The following is a 15828-nucleotide window of genomic DNA, read 5'->3' as shown; positions in this document are numbered from 1 at the left end:
CCTCCCTGCTCCTGTACTCAATTCCTCTTGCTATGAATGCCAGCATACCATTCGCCTTTTTCACCGCCTGCTGTACCTGCATGCCAACTTTCCATGACTGGTGTATAATGACACCCAGGTCTCATGGCACCTCCCCTTTTCCTAATTGGCCACCATTCAGATAATAATCTGTTTTCCTGTTTTTGACACCAAAGTGGATAACCTCACATTTATCCACATTTAACTCCATTTGCCATGAATTTGCCTACTCACCTAACCTATCCAAGTCACCCTGCATCCTCCTTACAGCTAACACTGCTGCCCAGCTTCGTGTCATCCGCAAACTTGGAGATGCTGCATTTGTCAATGGTCAATGTCTCCCATCCACTACATAATGTACTGGGTGGGCACAGGAGTACATTCAGCCAGAGACTCGTTCCTCCAAGATGCAGCACAGAGCGTCATAGGAAGTCATTCCTGCCTGTGGCCATCAAACTTTACAACTCCTCCCTTGGAGGGTCAGACACCCTGTGCCGATAGGCTGGTCCTGGACTTATTTCATAATTTACTGGCATAATTTACATATTACTATTTAACTATTTATGCTTCTATTACTATTTATTATTTATGGCGCAACTATAATGAAAACCAATTTCCCCCTGGGATCATAAAGTATGACTACTACTACTACTTAATTCCCTCGTCTAAGTCATGAATATATATTGTAAACAACTGGGGTCCCAGCACTGAGCCTTGCGGTACCCAACTAGTCACTGCCTGCCATTCTGAAAAGGTCCCGTTTATTCCCACTCTTTGCTTCCTGTCTGCCAACCAATTCTCTATCCACATCAATACCATACCCCCAATACCGTGTGCTTTAAGTTTGCACACTGATCTCCTGTGTGGGACCTTGTCAAAAGCTTTTTGAAAATCCAAATATACTACATCCACTGGTTCTCCCCTATCCACTCTACAAGTTACATCCTCAAAAAATTCTATGGGATTCGTCAGACATGATTTTCCTTTCACAAATCCATGCTGACTTTGTCCGATGATTTCACCGCTTTCCAAACGTGCTGTTATTCAATCTTTGATAACTGACTCCAGCATTTTCCCCACCACCAATGTCAGGCTCACCGGTCTATAATTCCCCAGTTTCTCTCTCCCTCTTTTTTTAAAAAGCGGGGTTACATTAGCCACCCTCCGATCCTCAGTTACTAATCCTGAATCTAAAGAGTTTTGAAAAATTATCACTAATGCATCCACTATTTCTTGGGCTACTTCCTGAAGCACTCTGGGATGCAGACTATCTGGCCCTGGGGATTTATCTGCCTTCAATCCCTTCAAATTACCTAACACCACTTCCCTACTAACATGTATTTCCCTCAGTTCCTCCATCTCACTCGATCCTCAGTCCTCTACTATTTCCGGAAGATTATTAATGTCCTACTTAGTGAAGACAGAACCAAAGTAGTTATTTAATTTGTCAGCCATGTCCTTGTTCCCCATGATCAATTCATCTGATTCTGACTGTAAGGGACGTACATTTGTCTTAACCAATCTTTTTCTTTTCACATATCTATAAAAGCTTTTACAGTCAGTTTTCATGTTCCCTGCCAGCCTTCTCTCATAATCTTTTTTCCCTTTCCTAATTAAGCCCTTTGTCCTCCTCTGCTGAACTCTGAATTTCTCCCAGTCCTCTGGTGTGCTGCTTTTTTTGGCTAATTTGTATGTTTCTTCTTTGGAATTGATACTATCCTTAATTTCCCTCGTCAGCCACAGGCGCACTACCTTCCCTGATTTATTCTTTTGCCAAACTGGGATGAACAATTGTTGTAGTTCATCAATGCAATCTTTAAATGCTTGTCATTGCATATCCACCGTCAACCCTTTAAGTATCATTTGCCAGTCTATCTTAGCTAATTCACATCTCATACCTTCAAAGTTATCCTGCTTTAAGTTCAGAACCTTTGTTCTGAATAATATCTGATAATAATATCTGAAGAAGACTGGACAATAATATGGAGGTATCAATGGAAGTGTACCAGTTCACAGAAATGGAGGGAGTTCGGATGGAAAAACTTGATAAGATATTTTATTACACTCTATCAGAAATCCCATTATGATAGTAACCTCCCTGTTTGCTGGAGAAATTGTGGAAATCAAAATGCAACCAATTATCATATTTTCTGCGAACGACCCGTTATCAAACACTATTGGAGTGGGATACATAATGCCCTACAAGACATCTTTAAATGTGAAATACCCTTAGAGAGCAAGACCGTATATTTTGGGTATATACCTCAAGAATGGTTGAAAAGAGATATTTAATGAATATACTGCTGGTGGCTGGTAAAAAGAGCCTTACCAGGAAATGGTTATCACAGGAAGCCCAACTTTAAATGTATGAAGGAAATTACAATGGACATTTACAAAATGGAGAAGATAACAGCATCTGTTAATCATAAGATGGAACAATTTGATTCACACTGGGAAAAATGGTTTAACTACATAACACCTCATAGGCCTGATTTTATTCTCACAAGTCAATGAATATGTGGTAAAAAAAAAAGATCACTCCCTACTCTGTACATAGTTTTCTTCTTTTGATTGTTCTTTCTTTCCTCTCCTTTCTATAAGTGTATACCTCAGATAAATATTATGTAGAGATTTGTGACAAATATTATAGGATATATATGTACAGTATCTGAAATACATGTAATAGAAATGTTTGTTTGATGATGAACTTCAATAAAAAATAGATTACAAAGAAAGAATGGCAAAAGATTGAGAGGAGATTTGGTTGAGTTCTACAACATTACTACAAGAGACCCATGTGCGGAGGGGGGACAGACTATGTTTTTTTAAATTCTGGAAGAGACAACAGTTTCATTCGAACTCCAATGCTAAGATTCGAGGCGTCTCTATTTTTATAGACTCCTCAGTTACTTTTATACAACATGATATTATTTCTGATCCGAATGGTAGATTTCTATTGGTTAGTGGTTTACTATTTAATAAAAAAGTAGTTTTGGTTAATGTTTATGCTCCTAACATGGATTGTCCGGAATTTTATAAATCATTATTTAATCAGTTTCCGAATTTGAATGAGTTTTCATTGATCTGGGGCGGAGATCTTAATACCTGTTTGTCTCCAGCTTTGGACCGTTCGGCTCCTTTACGGACCTTACCTAATAAATCTGCAACTTTGATTAATTCATTTCTTTCTGATTCTGGGTCGACGGACATTTGGCGCATTTTGCATCCTCAGGAAAAAGATTTTTCTTTTTTTTCACATGTTCATCATTCCTATTCAAGAATTGACTATTTCTTTATTGATTCTCGTCTTATTCCCTCAGTGATTAAATGTGATTATGATTCTATAACCATTTCGGATCATGCTCCACTTAAGCTTTCTATTAAAATTCTGGCCAATATACAAAATAATAGACAATGGCGTTTTAATTCGCTGTTGCTTCAGGACTCGGACTTTGTTAACTTTATGAATGAACAGATTGATCTTTTTTTTTTACAATTAACCATACAGAGGATATTTCTGTTAACACTCTTTGGGATACTTTTAAAGCTTATATTCGTGGTCAGATTATCTCGTATTCTGCTGCTTTGAGGAAGAAGCAGAAGCAGGAGGAGTTGGTAATTGTGGACAAGATTAAGGAAATTGATAAGAAATATGTTATAGCTCCTTCTGAGGAGTTATATAAACAAAGAACTGAACTTCAAATGGAACACAGTTTATTACTCTCGTCCTCGATTGTAAACCAATTAAAGAAAACAAGAAGTGAATTTTATGTACACAGTGACAAAATTGGCAAACTGTTGGCTAATCAATTGAAGTCTAATTATGCTAAATCTCAAATTAATCAGATTTATAACCAAAATGATCGACTAATACTTGATCATGTGGGGATTAATCAAACCTTCTGTGATTTTTACTCTTCCTTATATCAATCAGAGTCTCCTCGAGATTCTAAATACATGAATGATTTTTTAGATAATTTAGACTTCCCTGAGATTTCACAGGATATGGCTTCTATGTTAGATACTCCTATTACCATGGATGAGATTAAGAATGTTATTTTCTCTATGAATTTGGGGAAAGCTCCTGGCCCTGATGGGTTTACCGTAGAATTTTATAAATGTTTTGCTCCTTCATTAATCCCTTGGCTCTGTAGGGTTTTTGAGGCTTCATTGAAACTTGGTAAACTTCCTGAATCTTTTAATAGAGCGTCAATCTCTTTAATATTAAAGAAGGATAAAGATCCTGCTCAATGTGCATCTTATAGACCAATATCTTTATTAAATGTTGATTCTAAAGTTTTTTCTAAGTTATTAGCAAATAGATTAGAAAAAGTACTTCCCTCTATTATTTCGGAAGACCAAACGGGTTTTATTAAAGGTCGTTACTCTTTTTATAATATTCGTACACTGTTAAATATCGTTTATACTCCCTCACAAAATGTTCCTGAGTGTGTTATCTCTTTAGATGCCGAGAAAGCTTTTGATAGAGTAGAATGGCCTTATTTATTTAAGGTGCTTGAAAGGTTTACTTTCAGCTCGAAATTTATATCCTGGATTAAACTCTTATATTATTCTCCTGTGGCCTCGGTCCGTACTAACTCTTTAAGTTCACCTTTTTTCCCTCTTTTTCGAGGTACTCGACAAGGCTGTCCTCTGAGTCCCTTATTATTTGATATTGCATTGGAACCTCTTGCAATTGCCATTCGAGAATCTCCAAATATTACTGGGATAACTCGGGGCTTAAAGTCCCATAAATTATCACTCTATGCTGATGATTTACTTTTATATATTTCTAATCCTCAAAAATCCATCCCGGCTGTTTTAGAGTTATTAGCACAATTTGGTCTTTTTTCAGGTTATAAATTAAATCTTAGTAAGAGTGAACTCTTTCCGATTAATAAACAACTTCCCTTATATTATAAATTTCCATTTAAATTGATTAATAATTATTTTTCATATCTTGGGATTAAAATTACTTGTAAATACAAAGATTTATTTAAGACTAACTTTTTACCATTAATAGACCATATTACTCAACTTTCATCTAAATGGTTTCCTTTATATTTAACTTTGATTGGTCGTATTAATGCAGTTAAGATGTTTTTTTTGCCAAAATTTTTATATATATTTCAGGCATTACCAATCTTTGTTCCAAAATCTTTTTTTTGACAAAGTTGACTCTAAAATTTCTTCATTTATTTGGCAGAATAAAAACCCGAGACTGGGTAAAATACATTTACAGAAAGCTAAGAGAGATGGAGGCTTAGCATTACCTAACTTTAGATTTTATTATTGGGCAATTAATATTCGACATATGAAATTCTGGTTACTGGACCAGGATATACTATCCATTCCTAAATGGGTAGTATTGGAATTACAATCTGTTCAGGGTTTTACACTTGGCTCTATTTTAGGTTCCTCTCTTCCTTTTGATTGGAAACGCCTTAAACAGGTGTCTAACCCGATAGTTAAATATACCTTGCGTATTTGGTTTCAATTCAGAAAATTTTTTGATCTTAATCAATTTGGGTTAGCGATTCCTATTTTAGGTAACATATTTTTTCCTCCCTCTTTTACGGATCGTGCTTTTCAAACTTGGAAGACTCAGGGTATTTCACGGTTTTTGGATTTATTTTTAGATGGTTCCCTTATGTCTTTTGAACAATTATCTAATAAATATAACTTATCAAGAATACATTTTTTTAGATATCTACAAGTTAGAAATTTTCTAAGTACTATACTTTCTTCCTTTCCAATGCTTCCTCCTACATACATTTTAGATACTATAATCAACCTTAATCCATGTCAGAAAGGTGCATCGGCTATGATTTATAATATTATTATGAAACTTAGGAAAGCTCCATTTGATAAGATTAGGGTAGATTGGGAACAGGAATTGGGGTTTACCATTTCTGTGGATGACTGGGGGCAGATTTTACAATTAGTCAATACTTCCTCTATCTGTGCTAAACATTCCCTAATTCAATTTAAAGTTGTTCATAGAGTACATATGTCCAAAGATAAGTTAGCGCGCTTTTATTCTTATATTAATCCTTTTTGTGATAGATGTCCGGGGCAGATAGCCTCTTTAACTCATATGCTTTGGTCTTGCCCTACTTTGGAAACTTTTTGGAGAGACATTTTTAATATTATCTCCAAGGTATTGAATATAGATATCTCTCCTCACCCTATTACTGCTATCTTTGGACTACCTAAAATTTCCAGTAATCTCTCCCCTTCAGCCTGTAGAATGATTGCATTTCTTACTTTAATGGCGAAAAGATGTATCTTACAACATTGGAAAGAGCTTAATGCTCCAACTACCTTTTTTTGGTTTTCTCAGACGATATTATGCTTGAATCTGGAGAAAATTAGAAGCAATCTTTATGACTCCTCATTTAAATTTGAACAGACTTGGAGATCTTTTATTCAATATTTTCATTTAATGTAATATATACCCTTCTTGTTTTTTTACTGTTTTTAATGGAGGTCGGGATTGAGGACGTGATTTTAAGTTTAACTCTGTTTGGTTTCAAGTTAGCCCATTGCTTTGCTTTGCTTTTAGTTAGTTGCACGGTGGGTTTTTTCTTTTTCTCTATTGATATATATATAAAATTAGTATACTATTATGTTACCTTGGTATGTTATGTTTAAATTACATTGTTTGTAGTTTTTTTTGTATTAATATCTTCTGTAATTTTATTATATTCTAACAATGTATTAGTGTCTATATGGCTTACCTTTTTGTATACTTATTTAATAAAAAGATTTAAAAAGAGTTCTACAACATTACGAGGTGTACAGGGTTAATGCAAGCAGGCTTTTTCCACTGAGGTTGGGGGAGTATACAACTGGAGGTCATGGGTTAAGGGTTAAATGTGAGAAGTTTAAGGGGAACATGAGGGCCAATTTCTTCACTCAGAGAAGAAGTGAGAGCATGGAATGAGCTGTCAGCACAAGTGGTGCATGTAAGCTCGATTACAACGCTTAAGAGAATTTTGGATAGGTACATGGATAGTCAGGATATGGAGGGCTACGGTCCTGGCGTATGTCAATGGGAATAGGCAGTTTAAATGGTCTAGGTGGGCCAAAGGTCCTGTTTCTGTTCTGTACCTCTCTGTGACTATGACCAGAAAGCATTAATTTAAGATGAGAGGGGGTAATTTCAAAGGAGATGTGAGGGCAAGTTTTTTTTTAATATATAAACACAGAAAGATGTGCGCCTGGAATGCACTGCCTAGGGTGGTGGTAGAGGCACAAACATTAGGGATTTTTAAGAGATAGGTTGATACATGGATGCGAGGAAAATGTAATAGGCCCATCCGGCCCTTTCAGACGCACTGACCAGCAAACCCCAACAACCCAATTTAGCCCTAATCTAATCATGGGACAAATGATCAATTAACCTACCTGGTATGTCTTTGGACTGTGGGAGGAAAGCAGAGCACCCAGAGAAAACCAACACAATCCACAGGAAGGACGTACTAAGACTTCTTATAGAGAATGCCAGCATTGAACTCAGATTCCGACTGCCCCCCACACCCCGATATGCAACAGTGTTACACTGACCCGAACACTGCAGTGGCTCCTGAATAGAAGGAGGTGGAAATTATGTAAACAGAATTGATTAGTTTAGTTAACCATTTGATGACTAATTTAAATGAATCAGCACAACTTTGTGGGCTGAAGGTCCTGCTCCTGTGCTGTACCGGTCTACACTCTAGAACAGAACACAATATTCCGTGTGGTCGAGTGCCATAGAGCTGCAACATTACCTCATGACTTTTGAACTCAATCCAGCTATTGAAGTTCAACACATCATACACTTTCTTAACAACCCTATCAATTGTGTGAGTGTTAGGGCCATAAGATCCCTCTGTCCCTGCACACTGCCAAAAAACTTGTCGTCAACAGAACACTCTGCCTTCTAAAGTGTATCAATTCACATGTTTCAGCACTGAACATCCACCAGTCATTTCTCAGCCCAGCTCTGCCTCCTATGAACATCCCATTGCAATGAGACATGTGGTGCGTTGGCCTTTCTTAGTTGGAGGATTGAGTTCAAAATCCCTGAGGTAATGTTACAGTTCTATAATGCTCTGCTTGGACCATACTTGGAGTATGGTGTTCAGTTTTGATCACCTCATGATAGGACAGATATGAAAGCTTTAGAGAGGGTGCAGAGGAAATTTACCAGTATGCTGCCTGCATGCCTGATGAGGAAAGGTTGAGCAGGTTGGGGCATTTCTCTGTGGAATGAGGAAGAATGAAAGGTGACTTGATAGAGCTGTACAATATGATAAGAGGAATAGACAGAGTGGACAGCCAGCACCTCTTTTCACAAGGTGTCAATGGTTAATAGGAGAGGGCATAATTTTAAGGTGATTGGAGGTAAGTACCTGGGGAGGGGGAGGGGGGATGCTGTACTTTTATTATTGTCTGCTTACGAACGAATATAGGACTTTATAACATATTCTGTCCTCGTCTGTAGCCTTGCACTGATAAAAATCATTGCTATTTTTTCCAAATACTTTATTGGCAGGTAGGGCATTTGAAACAGTCCAAAAAGGAGTACTTGCACATTCCTCTAATCTCTTCTGCCCCAAATCATAAATCACATGTCCTGTTGTTTCACCATTGTCCAGAGTACACTGATCTACAATGTCCCCCATTCTGTCAGCAATTAATTTCAATGGTACTGTTTGAGTCAAATGTTGGCTGGTCTCTTTCCCAATTTCCATTAACCCTCTACACCTCTCACCATTTCTTGGGTCCTTCACTTCCGAGTTTTGAGCCTTACACTTGAGAATTCTCCCACTAACGGATTGCCTTTAGCTATCAAGACAGGAACTGGAATTTCCTCCCTCGCCCCTTCATTTTAAACGTTAACTCTTTAAGAAAGTATTTGTTCACCTGCCAAACGATCGATCATTTCCTCGTGCCTCCCTGTTAACTATTCAGAATTTAGGCGGAACATTTTCGTATGTCTACACGGCTTTTGATCCTCAACTTTTCAAATTCAATGAGGCACCCCCTCTCTGCCCAAAACGATTGGTAAACTTGGAGTAAGATTGGTAAACTTCATACCTTTGCACCGTGAGCGACTAAACGGTACCAGTCACACCTCGCAGCTTCCAAAAAAATAAGCAGTGTCTCTTCATGAACCATCAACGGAAACAGTTCGTTTTTCCTGATGTAGATAATCGCAGGAAGCCCGCGGGATCAGGTGACACTTCTCCCTCAGCTCAATGTGTTAATTGGGAGGGTCAACCGCAAAACAGTTCCACCGAAATGTTCCCTGTTCACGTTAGTGGTTATGAGTTTAATTTTTAAACCAGCAATACCAATCAAAATATTGTCTTATACTTGTGGCACAGCGTGAAAGAGAAAACGAAAGCGAAGAGCAGGAGGAAGTAAAAAGAGCTTTCGAAAAATTTTCTGAAATCTTACGTTTTGTAGTTACCCTGGCTTCATAGAGTCGGTTCCAACCGTGCTCTGAGTTTCACCTCAGTTAATCATCCAATGCCGGTATATCCCTTAAAACAAGAGTTTATACTTCCTTGAAATGAAAATGAGCGAAAAAAATCTGATGCCGATTCTTTTCAAAACAAAATTGAAAACATAGAAACATAGAAAACGGTTAGTATCTCCGACAGACGTCCGCAGATTTTATTTTGTTTGTAATTGTAGTATCTCCTACAGCATCGGTGGAGAAAGAACTAGTCCTCCATATCTCAGAAGAGGATACGTAAGAAATAGGATTAGTGGGGGAGGCAATAAAAGGAAATGTGCTATTTACGATAAAACTGTGGGGCATGCCCAGTCGCCCAGAAAACTGAACGAGGATGTCCGGAAGAATTGGCCTGTTCTCTTACTTTAAAAAAAATCAGCTAAGCAACATTGGAGAAGCTGAGTCTTGCAGCTTTTTAACTTATTTCTATCTGATCTTCTGGACTGGCGCAGTAAAATTGAGGAACAACACCTCTCAGTCGACTCAACCCAAAACATGACTTCGGAGTGGGATTTGTTTTTTGAAAAACACTAACTTTCTTCTGACACATTGCATTGCCCAGTCGCTCTTTTTGTGTGATTGAACAAACTTGGGTTTGTTTTCTCTGGAGTAGTGGCTGCTGAGGTGCAATCTGATAGGAGTTTATAAAACTATTAAAGTCATAGTCAAGAGTCATTTTCACAGCGTGGAAATGTAAATAATAGAGAACATACATTTAAGGTGAGAGAGAAAATATTAGAAATTTATGAGGTAATTTTTTTCAACGCCGAGTGGTGGCTGCCTGGAACGTGCTGCCAGGGGAGCGGCTAGAATGCAAGACATGATGGGATAAAAATGCTACAGGCATGATGGGGGGGGGGGGTGTAAACCGAGGAGGAGATGATGTATTCTTCATTAGGAAGAGTGACATGGTGATACCTAGTGAGGATATTCCTGTACAGTGTAACTGTATGGTTAGACTGTTGAAATAAGGTGGTGATGATGGCTTTGATGGGATTGTACTACAAGCAACCCAAAATTCTCCGAGAATTAGAAGAGCAAATCTATAAGGACATTGCAAACAGCTGCAGGTAATAATAGGGCTTTAATAGGAGATAAGTTTAAATTTGTAGTGCTAAGATATTGAATGGGACATAATGTTAAGTGTGTCCATGAAAGTCTTCTCAAGCGATATGTACTTGTCTGTACTGCAGCGAGGGGACATTACTCTACCTCCCCTTGGGAAATGAGGCTGGACTAGTGATTAAAGTGTTGGTGAAAATGCACTTTCCAACCTGTGATAGAGTCATAGATTTGGCCCATCTCACCCATGTTGTCCAAGCTGACTACTTAAACTAGTCTCATTTCCCCACCCTCTAAATTCCTTGTATCCATTGTTACGTACCCCGTAACTGGGTTGCCAAACCAGCAGAAATGGATCACTCAGTTGGAGTCTGGAGTACTAGAACTAAGAAAGTTTTATTAAAGAAACAAGCAACACAGTAATCGAAAGGATAATAAATGCAACAATTCAACAATGATAACCATACATGTGCACAGAATTAAGATAACAGCATCAATCAAGCTCTATCGTTGTCTAGGGGTAAATGACCAATTTCAAAATGACTCAAAGTTCAGTTCGCAGTAATCGTTGCCATGGCGATGGACAAGGTGGGGGAAGAGAGACAGAGAGAACAACTCATCATTCAGCACAGCTTCACTCACAGACCAGCGAGAATGCTCACGAGCAACTTTTGGGCGGGTCCTTGGTGATGTCACCTGAGGTCACCGACTGTGACCCCTCCTCCAGATGCGGTCGATCCTCTGCAGTGAACCCGGCACCCAGGCAAGGGCGGACACACACCGGGTTCCCGCTGATCGTACCTTTCCACCCTGTGCGTTGTCCGGTACTTCTCACCACTCGTGAGAGGCGCACCGCTTCCAGGGTCTCGTTACCTCGGGTGGCGTGTGTGTCTGTCTTAGCGAACCTGTCCCTTTTTATCCCCCTGCTGGGGTATCGCCTGTCCATCACTTCAAACAGTTCAGGGTTCAAAGGGGGGAGCCGCTCCAGACAGCTCTTCCTCCCACATCCCTTCATTACACATCTCCAGACGCTGCTCCATTGTTCCTTATCTCTCCTTCCCCTGAGGGCAGGTGGCAGACCAACTGCTGATGCCACTGATGCTAGCCCAGGCCAGCAAACATCTTAATTTTATGTGTATTCTCGTAACACCATGTACTCATCTAAGTGTCTTTTAAACATTGTAATTGCCTCTGGTAGCTCATTCTATGTACCCACCACCCTATGTGGGAAAACTTTGCACTCAGAACCCCTTGAAATTTTTCCCTCTCACCTTGAACCTATGACCTGCAGTTTTGGACTTCCCTGCCCTGGAAAAAAAAAATGACCATCCACCTTATTTATGCCCCTTGTGGTTTTGTAAACCCTCAACCTCCTGCACTCCAGACAGAGGTGCAACCTAATCAGCTTGTAAAACTACCACCTGGGAGTAGGTCATTCTACTGTGCCTTCTGTCCCCACTACCATCCACACCCCAAGAAACAAAACAGGAACTGAATTGAGGCATGCAGAACTGGGAGTGCTGGGCAGACTCGCTCATTCACAGAGTTCATGAGGCTGGTTGGTGCCTGCTCACTGTCCCACTGCAGATCTGTGATCCTCTTACACACACTTGTCATTCATTTCTGACTTTCAAAAAATTCAGGTGATGAATATAGAGCCAGAGTGGGAGGGCAATACAGTATGAATAAAGGCTCTTCAGCCCACAGTTTCCACACAGCCCATATCCCTCTATACGTCCCACCTCTCCATGTGCCTTCCTGTGTTTTTTAAATGGTACTATTGTTTGTTGTTCAGTCGTTAAGTTGAGTCCAACTCTTCGTGGCCTCATGAACTCCTGCACACCAAGCCTTCGTGTTGGAAACTGCCTCTCTAAGATCCCCCAAGGTCATAAGTATTGTCTGAGTAATATTATCTATCTATTGTAGCCTCTGTCGTCCTCTCCTTCTTTTACCTTCTGTTCACCTAAGATAAGCGTCTTCTCCAAGGAATCCTGTCTTCTCATGATGTGGCCAAAATATTTGAGCTTTTGTCTCATAATCAAGCCTTCTAGTGAGCAGTCTGGCTGAATTTCTTCAAATATTGACTTGTTGGATCTTCTTGCTGTCCTCCAGCATCTAAGTTCAAAGGCGTTGATTCTTTTGCATTCATCTTTACTAATAGTCCAGCTCTCACAGCCATACATCACAACTGGAAATACCATAGACTTGACTATACGGATCTTTGTAGACAATGTTATGTCTCTGCTCTTCAGTATTTATCTAAATTTGCCATTGCTGCCCTCCATAGAAGTAAGCACCATTTAATTTCGTGGCTGCGGTTACCATCTATACTATTGTACTTGCTTCAAATACTTGAAAATGGGACCACAGGTAGATACGGTCATAAAGAGAGCTGTCAAACAGGTCTGAGATTCTTGCTCCCTATGTGGATGATAGTGGGGGCTGTAGGAAGGTTGAGCAACCTAACTCTGGCATCATAGTTCAGGGAACCGTTCAGGAGTGGTGGGGGAGGAAGAGAAGAGAAATGTAGTGGTAATTGGGGATAGTATAGTCAGGGGAATAGACAGAGTTCTCTGTTGCGAGGATAGAGCATCCTGAAGGCTGTGTTGCCTACTTGGTGCCCAGGTTTGAGACATCTTATCTGACTTAAGTGGAGAGTGGAGGCATTAGTGATAATTTTTCAAAACTCTTTAGATTCTGGACTAGTTCCCTGAGGATTGGAGGCTGGCTAATGTAACCCCACTTTTTAAAAAAGGAGGGAGAGAGAAACCAGGGAATTATAGACCGGTTAGCCTAACATCAGTGGTGGGGAAACTGCTAGAGTCAGTTATCAAAGATGTGATAACAGCACATTTGGAAAGCGGTGAAATCATCAGACAAAGTCAGCATGGATTTGTGAAAGGAAAATCATGTCTGACGAATCCCATAGAATTTTTTGAGGATGTAACTAGTAGAGTGGATAGGAGAGAACCAGTGGATGTGGTATATTTGGATTTTCAAAAGGCTTTTGACAAGGTCCCACACAGGAGATTAGTGTGCAAACTTAAAGCACATGGTATTGGGGGTAAGGTATTGATGTGGATAGAGAATTGGTTGGCAGACAGGAAGCAAGGAGTGGAAATAAACGGTACCTTTTCAGAATGGCAGGCAGTGACTAGTGGGGTACCGCAAGGCTCAGTGCTGGGACCCCAGTTGTTTACAATATATATTAATGACTTGGATGAGGGAATTAAATGCAGCATCTCCAAGTTTGCGGATGACACGAAGCTGGGCGGCAGTGTTAGCTGTGAGGAGGATGCAGGGTGACTTGGATAGGTTAGGTGAGTAGGCAAATTCATGGCAAATGGAGTTAAATGTGGATAAATGTGAGGTTATCCACTTTGGTGTCAAAAACAGGAAAACAGATTATTATCTGAATGGTGGCCGATTAGGAAAAGGGGAGGTGCAACGAGACCTAGGTGTCATTATACACCAGTCATTGAAAGTGGGCATGCAGGTACAGCAGGCGGTGAAAAAGGCGAATGGTATGCTGGCATTTATAGCAAGAGGATTTGAGTACAGGAGCAGGGAGGTACTACTGCAGTTGTACAAGGCCTTGGTGAGACCACACCTGGAGTATTGTGTGCAGTTTTGGTCCCCTAATCTGAGGAAAGACATCCTTGCCATAGAGGGAGTACAAAGAAGGTTCACCAGATTGATTCCTGGGATGGCAGGACTTTCATATGATGAAAGACTGGATGAACTAGGCTTATACTCGTTGGAATTTAGAAGATTGAGGGGGGATCTGATTGAAACGTATAAAATCCTAAAGGGGTTGGACAGGCTAGATGCAGGAAGATTGTTCCCGATGTTGGGGAAGTCCAGAACGGGGGGTCACAGATTGAGGGTAAAGGGGAACCCTTTTAGGACCGAGATTAGGAAAAACTTTTTCACACAGAGAGTGGTGAATCTGTGGAATTCTCTGCCACAGGAAAGATTTGAGGCCAGTTCATTGGCTATATTTAAGAGGGAGTTAGATATGGCCCTTGTGGCTAAAGGAATCAGGGGGTATGGAGGGAAGGCAGGAGCAGGGTTCTGAGTTGGATGATCAGCGATGATCATACTGAATGGCGGTGCAGGCTCAAAGGGCCGAATGGCCTACTCCTGCACCTATTTTCTATGTTTCTATGTTTCTATGACTTGCAGAGGAATTTGCAGTGGGAGGGGAAAGATCCAGTTGTCGTGATCCATGTGGGTACCAACGACATAGGTAGAATGAGGCAAGAGGTTCTGAGGGAATTTGAGCAGCTAGGGAGTAAATTAAAAAGCAGAACCAAAAAGGTGGTAATCTCTGGATTACTACCTGAGCCACCTGCAAATTGGCATAGGGTCAAGAAGATTAGAGAGTTAAATGCATGGCTCAAGGATTGGTGTGGAAGAAGTGGGTTTGAATTCATGGGAAATTGGCACCAGTATTGGGGAAGGAGGGAGCTGTACCACTGGGACGGGCTCCACCTGAACCATGACAGGACCCGGATCCTAGCAAATCGCATAAGTAGGGTTGTGGATAGGGCTTTAAACTAAATAGTAGGGGAGTGGGTTCAATAGATTGGAGAAATATAGATAAAGCAAAAAAGAAAAATATGGATAGAGATAAAGAAAAACAAAAAATAAACAAGAAGTAAGAGTGATGTGAAGAAAAGTCAAGTACAAAAGAGCACAAGATTACAAGATTTTAAAAGCACAATGAGTGTGAGGGCAATTTATTTGAATGCCTGCCTGTAGTATTTGAAATGAGGGAGTGAACTTGTTGCTCAAATCAGTACAAAGAGGTATAATTTAGTGGCCATTACAGAGATGTGGTTGCAGGTTGCAGAGGATTGGGAATTAAATATCCAAGGATATCAGGTAATATAGAAGGATAGGCAGGAAGTAAGGGAGGTGGGGTAACACTGTTAATTAAAGATGAGATCAGGGCAATAGTGAGAGACAATATAAGATCTAAGGAGCAGAATGTTGAATCCATTTGGGTAGAGATTAGGAATAGTAAAGGGAAAAAATCACTGGTGAGAGTTGTCTATCAGCCACTGAATAATAACATTACAGTGGCACAGACAGTAAACAGAGAAATATCTGAGACATGTAAGAATGGACTAGCAGTGATCATCGGGGACTTTAACTTGCACATAGATTGGGTGAATCAAGTTGGTCGAGGCAGTCTTGAGGGGGGTTTCATAGAATCCATCACTGATGGCTTT

At 40.0% G+C, this 15828-nt stretch overlaps 1 protein-coding gene across 5 annotated transcripts in view; it reads right to left on the bottom strand.

The window, feature by feature from the left end:
• The window catches only part of LOC134341308 (N-acetyllactosaminide beta-1,3-N-acetylglucosaminyltransferase 3-like), a 74654-nt gene extending 64912 nt beyond the window's left edge, over positions 1 to 9742 (bottom strand). For 4 of the 5 annotated variants that reach the window (XM_063039187.1, XM_063039190.1, XM_063039186.1 and 1 more), the window contains exon 1: positions 9106 to 9742. The gene's annotated coding sequence lies outside the window, so the exon portion shown is untranslated. The remainder of the gene's footprint in view (positions 1 to 9105) is intronic. The other variant, XM_063039189.1, reaches the window with a different exon arrangement.
• Between the last annotated feature and the right edge of the window lie 6086 nt (positions 9743 to 15828).

The sequence above is a fragment of the Mobula hypostoma genome (genome assembly GCF_963921235.1).
Source record: "Mobula hypostoma chromosome 24 unlocalized genomic scaffold, sMobHyp1.1 SUPER_24_unloc_1, whole genome shotgun sequence".
Classification (NCBI taxonomy): domain Eukaryota; kingdom Metazoa; phylum Chordata; class Chondrichthyes; order Myliobatiformes; family Myliobatidae; genus Mobula; species Mobula hypostoma.
This window is presented reverse-complemented; position numbering and strand designations above follow the sequence as displayed.